At 37.0% G+C, this 7,952-nt stretch overlaps 1 long non-coding RNA gene across 1 annotated transcript; it reads right to left on the bottom strand.

Moving 5' to 3' along the window:
* Positions 1–2,616: 2,616 nt before the first annotated feature.
* Positions 2,617–6,109, bottom strand: LOC120292239. Its single transcript, XR_005550023.1, has 3 exons — positions 5,779–6,109; positions 2,730–3,032; positions 2,617–2,636 (listed from the first exon to the last, which is right to left on the bottom strand). It is a non-coding gene; the product is annotated as an uncharacterized LOC120292239 (long non-coding RNA).
* Between the last annotated feature and the right edge of the window lie 1,843 nt (positions 6,110–7,952).

The following is a 7,952-nucleotide window of genomic DNA, read 5'->3' on the forward strand; positions in this document are numbered from 1 at the left end:
ACTGAGCACTAAACAAAAGACACATCGCAAATGCTAAAAACAATAGTATAGATGAAAGTTAAAAGCAAAAGTTCTTCCAAACACGCCACAATGTCAGAGCCCGATAACCCCGGTGAAAGAAGAAACCAATGGACTTCTATTATCGCAGCTCAAGCTTTTGCATTTTCCCACAGTCAGAAGGAGATAAGGAGCAATTCCATTCAACTAGAAAGCTAGCAAAGAAAAAGTAAGGACAAAATGAACAAGCCATATCACCATCACAACAATTCGGACACTAGCATCCTTTTCCATGTGAAATTAGTAGCCTTCAACACCATTTCACTATGTTATTAGCTAACGGGGATGAGTGAGGACATCCTCGGAGAATCTTATGAGAAGGAATTTCCACATACTCATGGAGAAAATGCTACTTTGGATCATAGGTACAAACAAATGGTTCACAGGAGATTGTTCATCTTTCCACTTCTCATCACCCCTCAAGGTGCTTCAAGATCCGAGAACAAGAAAGAAATGGCTATGAAAGTAGAACCTCATCAATCAAGGTAATCTTCCCGTTCAACCTAAAGTTAGTTCACATTAGTTCCGACAACTCTGCAGTCAATTTCCATGCTACCTAGACAAGGTGATAAAATCAACCTAAGCCTGTAAGAGGCTCGTAAGTCCTGATAATCCTACTATACATGCTCTACAACTGCTCAAATAACATAAGGAAAATTCACCACCATTGACACGAGACCTAATCAAAAGCTGCTATAGTCATCTCATTACACCATAGCAAACTGGTAGAAGAGAATAACCGAGCAGATCTCTGCACCTAACAGGAATCACAAGCTGATAAATATAACAGGAGAACTAAACATGCTTCGCTGAACATGCTGAAAAGCTCGAATTAGTTTCATTTCATTTCCTCCGTGTGCAGACATCAACATCCAAAATCAAACCAACAATAGCGACTCAAAACCTCGAATCACCAGAATGAGCATGCACCAATCACACCAAGAATCAACCAATGAACAAACCGATCAATCGGCGACAAGAATGGATTAACGTTAATAGGGTTCCAATCACTTGGACTCTAAAGATATGGCAACCGGAAGCAATGAAGACCCAACATGAAGATCCTTTCTCAGCTAGCAGAGCATGTGAGCATGAATCTCACTTTGGAATCAGTCGTCCCATCATCGTCCACCGGAAGTAAGAAACAGACCACTAGATGATGCTGGACCCCTCAATCCCTTCCCCTTCTCTCTGTGCTCGATTTCCACCCTCCTCCTCTTCTTACCCCCATGCCCAGAATCTCACTCACGAACGATCCAACCATTAGCCCGTCGTGAGGTAAAAAGTCCGGTAATTTCTTGAGTGACTCGCACCCACGCCTATCAAAGTACTCCAAGAATTTACTAGGGCAGCGAATTTCAACTAAGCTTTTGCAATCCTCAACAATCAACCGCTTCAGATGCTCCGACTTTGAAAGGTCCAGTACTTGAATGTGCTTGCGCGCAGAGATCTCCACCACTTCTAGGGATCCCAATTTTTCAAGGCCTTCTATCGCATGGAGATCATCTGGCTTTTCATCAAAGCCGTCGAGGTTGGACAACTCTGGCTTTGTGCCTCGGATAATAACTTTAGCGGCAATCTGCGTAGGTGCAACTCTCTTAGGGATTTTAAAGCTTCCAGTCCATCCAATTTCTTCAGCCCATCGCATTCCTTGAGCCATAATTCCGACAAAAATTCCAAATTGGAAAGATTTGGCAACCTTTCCAATTTGGGACATCTCCGAACAAAAAGCATTCGTATACAAGAAGGAAGCTTTGGGATGCTTTGAAGAGATCCGCAATCCCAAAGGTAGAGCTCTTGTAGATGCTTCAGGTGAGAGAGCGATGGCAGCTCATTGCTCCGACAGGTGAGCTCCAGGAATGATAAGCTACAAGGAGGTTTTGGGAGTGACTCAAGCTCACGACAGCCACTTAAAATGAGGCGCTCGAGAGAAGAAAGCTGATCTAAGTTTTCCGGCAAGCCAGAAATTTTTGTGCGCTTGTAAATCAAGGGTCTTTAGAGAAGACAATCCACCTTTATCAAAAAGAATTTGTCCTTCCAGCTTACAGTCGGAGGCCGGAGCTCTTGAAGGCTTTGCAATTTCCCAATAGAGCTTGGTAATCTTTTATGCCGCTCTCAAAAATCTTCAAAATTTTTAATTTGTTCAATTCCCCAATGGATTCGGGTAATTCCTTAATACTTGTAAATGACAAGTCAGCTCAAGCAACTCTCCCAACTTACCAATTGAAGAAGGGATCCGTACTATTGACCACCCTGCTCTATAACTCGAACAAGTACTAAGCCTCTTCAGCTTCTTTAGAGATCCTATACATGGAGGGATTTCTTTTATCCCGAGTGTGGCTTACAACAAGTTCCTCCAATTTTTCTAGTTCACCTAGTTGTTCGGGTAACTTCTTGAGACTCCGACAACCGTTCAAGTTCAAGGAAACGAGACACTTGACATCTCTAATGGAAGGGTCGATTTCCTCCAATTCAGTACAAAATTTCAGGTTTAGCATCTCTAATTTTTCAAACGCAGAGAGATTAGGGATGTGCCGTAAACAACACCATGAAAGATTAAGTACTTTCAACCTCTCCATCTACAAGAAAGAAACATGTTTCAAGATTAGCAATTAGAAATATAATGATTTATCATCAAATGTAACAAAAGAAAAAGCCTTTTTCATCTTTACCTTAATTGAACTCCATCCTCTCCAATTTTCACTAATACCGCTTCCACGACGTAAAGATCACCAGATAAATCAAGTACGACTAATTTCTCCAAATGAAAGTTGGTCGCCTTCAAAAGAGTCGCGACATCTCTCCCACTTTAGCCATCTTAATTCAGCAAGTGATCCTTCGAAATCTCCATCAAAGTCCACATCCTTCACATGAAGGAACTTCAAGTTAGGCATTTTTTTGAAGCTCTCTTGCTTTATGAACTCTCTGGAACCCCTTTCGTCCAAACATAGTGCCTCAATATTTTCATTTTCCTCCTACAAAAAATAAAATAAAATTGAAGATTGTAAATACCATCCAACCTCCTTTTGTTAGTATAGTCTGCATGTTATTGTGGCCGATGCATTTTGTCTACACTTAAGAGGGCAAAAGAAATATATCTGATCTTCTACAATTACATGATCATGTAATATGTCGATCTTCACTTGTATGCCCCAATTTTTGATGTTTTATGTGAAATTCCTAAATGAAATCAGTCTCGTATTCTTATAGATTTTGAAATTAAATTTTGTAACATATGTAGTATTGAGGATTGACTAAATATGGTGTCCCTTTGACATATGTGAGAAGCTGTTACACATTTCAAAAACAAAAAGTATCTAATCAAACTTATGCATTCATAAAGGTATGACAACATTCCCCTGTTCATAAAATATTTTTGGTTTGGCATATGGCTGGATAGAAACAAGAATTTGGTCTTTTGAACTTAAGTTTTCATTCTTGGATATTCAAGCTCAAAGCTCAACAACTAATCCTCAGACATGGAAGAAATCGTCTAATCAATCATAAACTTATCAATTTTACGATTTAGTCTTAGACCTTTGCATGAAATTCAATGTAGTCTTTTCGGCGATTTTTTTAGGAAATCACTAATGTGTCGATGTGCCATATAGGATAGCTGAAAATAATTGGACTGCCATGTTGGTGATTTCTAGCAAAAATTGATTTGGGAGACTACATTGAAATTTTGTGCAAAGTTTAATACTAAATTGACAAAATTAGTAAGTTCATGACTGAATTGACATTCATACAATAAGTTTATGATTGATTGGACAATTTTCCTTTGAGATGAGTGTACTATTCAATTAGTCATCATTGAATTTTCCCCAATCAATCATAAAATTCAACCTGATTTTAAGAATTTGTTCGTGCATTTTTGCATTCACCCAATCATATAAAAATATATGAATTAGTAAATAAAGGTTAGCAATTATTATTTTTTGCTCCTCTAGTTATCTTATTTGATAAGTTAATTATCTGATTTTTCTTCCCTAATACCTAACAATAGATTTTTGTCTCTCCTCTTTGTTAGTGTGTGTGTGTGCACGTGAAGGCACAATTAATCCTTACTTTACAAAATAGAGGTGGATATCCTATTACACTAAGGGCAGATATGAGGAGATTACAATTTCTTTCACCTTTCACTATTTTGTCATGTACTTCCTACAATAATTTGATTTTTTAATTTTGATCTTTGCTTTTTCAATTTTTGGTTGAAAATTGCTTTGTATGAATACCTACAAAATCATATGTCAGTTGTTATTTAGTTTCTTCTGTCATAATTAACTATTTTTTATTTACACCATGTTGAATTATGTGCTGAAAATACCAATGAATAGCACCAGTATGTATATTAGGATATATTATGAAAACTGGGTAGATTAGCCTTATGTTGTCACGTCAGGTATCGAAATATTGTGAGTTCTATGAACACTAATGATCCATGATGCAAGTGCAGAACTCATAACTAAAATTAAAAAACGTGAATTATGCCACTTTCTTTGCAATTAATGTATCTTGAACAATCTTCCAACAATCTTTTTCATGTAATTTGTTAATTTGACTACAAGTTGGTACTTGGTATAGGCGACAATAAAAGAAAAGCCAAAGTCGCAATGGAGAATTTGAATTTATTTTCTCTAAAATTTATCAGTCCTTTAAGTGAAAAGAAAATAAGAGTTTTCTATTTATTGTTGATTAAGAGGCATCCAAATTATGTAGTGTTGTTTCAAGTTATCAACCAACCCAACCATGTTAATAACATAATTGTGCATTTCTAGATGACTAAAAAAATTGATATATTTAGAGGTGCTTCTTCAATTATGTTTTTAACATTCACTAAGTAATGCAATTTAAACTAAATCTTTATTTTTCTTTGTATTAAGCACATGTACTTCTGCATTTACATTGTCATATTGGATTTACATCGCAAACATGCATAATAAATCCTACAAAACAATTGTATAGATTCGTTGTACATATAAAACCACTGCATAACATCTTATTACTTGAAATTGAACATAATCTTAAGTTGATAGCCAATAGTTGAGGTGCAAATAATTTAATTTCTTTTTGTTGATAAAAAGCAGAACCTATACACGAGCAAGTTGCACGTATTCGCAGTTGGAGATTGAATATCAAATAATGTATTTGATTCTCGGAGAAGGACATTATGAAATATATCATAAAGAAGTAAAATTCCAATAATGAAAAAGGTGTATAACATGTGATCCATGTATTTATCCTCACACTGACGTACTTCAAAAACTATTTTGCTGATATATTTTGGGAAGATAAAATGAAAGACAACAAAGTAATGATCGGCAATAAAGTTTTTGTTATTTGGTTGAATAACATAAATCAATCGGCATACAATTATAGAGACTCATGCATTTTAGAGTGTGATGAACCGGATTTGTAAGTGCATAAGGTAAATTTTCAAAACCGTGTGATGCTTGTTTCAACAAGTAATATAGTAAGAAGCAGTAACAAATCTGCTAAAAAATGTTAAAATGACAAAAGAGCAAAACCCTCTTTTGAGCCTCATAATCACGAGTGCAAACTTTTCATGGACTAAAGGCCAAAATTGGATGTAGCTTTTACCAAGAAAATGCTAACAACATGTTGATAATGGTCCAAGATATAGAGAAAAAGAACAACAATAATTTGAGGGACTGCCACTAGAGAACATGGGGAGACACAAAAAGTACACATGATCGTTACCTTGCGTCCTAGAATTTTCGTGGTTTCCACGTCCCATGGTCTGCTCCAATGCCAAGGCTTCACATCTTCTGGACGGGCGATAGCTCTTCCTAGATCTCTTAATTGATCATGCATTCTCAATTGATTATTGTCATCAATTTTTATTAATGAACGGTGAATCAGCACTTGCAATCCGATTATTGGGAAAAATTTGAGATCCTCCCATAGGTAAGTAGCAATTCTTTTGTCAGTTCCAATGAAAAAACATGCAATGTCTAGAAACATCTGCTGCTCCTTATATTCTAATGTATCATAACTTGTCCTCAACTTTTCTTTTACAGTCTTATTAGGTGCATTCCTCAATTTCTCAAGTGTCTCTCTCCACACCATTTGATCTTTTACTTCGTTGAGAAGTGAACCTATAACCATTAGAGCTAAGGGAAGCCCTCCTGTGGTGGTCACAATATCACGAGAAAGAGTCACGAGATTTGTTGGAATTTGTTCCTCTTCAAATGCATATCTACTAAATAGAAGCAAAGATTCTTTGCGATTCATTTCTTTGAGTTCATACATTTTATATTCAAACTTCAAGAGGGTCTTATCTCGACATGTAATAATGACCCTACTTCCTGACTTGAAATTGGAATCTCCAATCAAATTGTCAAGGTGGTCTCGATGATCCACATCGTCAAGCAGAATAAGTACCTTCTTTTTTTCACAACTTGATTGGATCATTCTAATCCCTGTCTTGGAATCACACACTCTACTTTCATGATTTTTTGTTATATCTGAGATCAGTAGAGATTGGACATACTCCATACCCTTACTTTTAGTTGTTTCTCGAATATCCTTGAGAAAGCTGTAACACGTAAATTTGTCAAAAAGCTTTTTATAAATGATCGTAGCTAGAGTAGTCTTACCGATACCACCCTTCCCCCAAATCCCAATAATTCGAGTGTCTGGGCAAGCAATATCCACCAACTTCATGACCTCAGCCACACGATCCTCAATTCCAACCAGGTTCACGGGAAGATGTGGTTGAAAATCATGTTGCTGCTCACGCACTATTATTTCTACAAGTTTATTTACTAATTTCCCTTCACACCTGTCAAACAACACAATACATGAGAACTTATAAATGGCTCCACAAAACAAGGATTAAGGATGATAAATGGAAAAATTCTTTGGACAAGGATCTATTAAAAGAAGGAAAACGAAATACCCATCAGCAAATTTGTCTGATTCGAATACTCTAAGATCAAGTGCTTTTTTCAGAGCTGTCGGTCCTTGTTGCTTGACCTCCTCATCAAAACGATGCTCATGGATTCGAAAGGTCTCTCCAAAGCTGCCCCCTAGGTGTCGCACATCCTTGGGTTTCACCTTGTAAAGCACAGGCAAGACTATCTGTTCTCTACTTTCCTTGCATTTCATAATATGAATGAGCTCGCGGAGGCACCATTCGCTAGCAGCATAATTTTCAGAGATGACTGGGATTGAAACCTTAGAGCGCTCAATTGCACCGAGGAGATTTGCAGCAATGTCCTCACTGAAGGGGAGGCTCTCATCATCTTTGAACACGAAGTTTGGATAGAACTTCAGGCCCACATCTTTAAGTCTATGGTAGAGGTGGTCAACGAAGCCTTTGCGAGTATCAGGGCCTCTAAAGCTCAGGAATACGTGGTAATTGTTTCCAATCACAGAGGTGGATGAAGCAGATGGCCAAGAATTCGCGCCGGACTCTGTCGGCACATTGATCTTCTCCAATGAGTCCGAAGAGGGAAGAAAAAATGTCTCTTCGCTCTCGCCCTCCTCCGACTGTAATTCAAACAATTCTCAATATTGAAAGTAATTACACACCCCTTGAACTAAAACTGAAAAATATTTAGTTCAATTAAAGTGGAAAAAGTAAAAAGAAAATTCTTCAAAAACAAATTAAGATAGACAACCTTCATGGAGAGTGTTGCCTATCAATTACCCATTGAAAGTGTTTTGGAGAATCACTTTTACATTTATCTAATAGGATAGATCCACCGTATTAGATCTATTTATGAAACATATTTCATTTTATAAGCTTAATTTATAGCTCTAAGAAATTATCTCTCTCTCTCTCTCTCTCTCTCTCTCTCTGTGCAAGCACGTCAACAAATTTGCCTTTAATTAACTTATGAACTTTGGCAAATGACAAAAGATAATAA

This window comes from Eucalyptus grandis, chromosome 3 (genome assembly GCF_016545825.1).
Source record: "Eucalyptus grandis isolate ANBG69807.140 chromosome 3, ASM1654582v1, whole genome shotgun sequence".
NCBI classification, from domain to species: domain Eukaryota; kingdom Viridiplantae; phylum Streptophyta; class Magnoliopsida; order Myrtales; family Myrtaceae; genus Eucalyptus; species Eucalyptus grandis.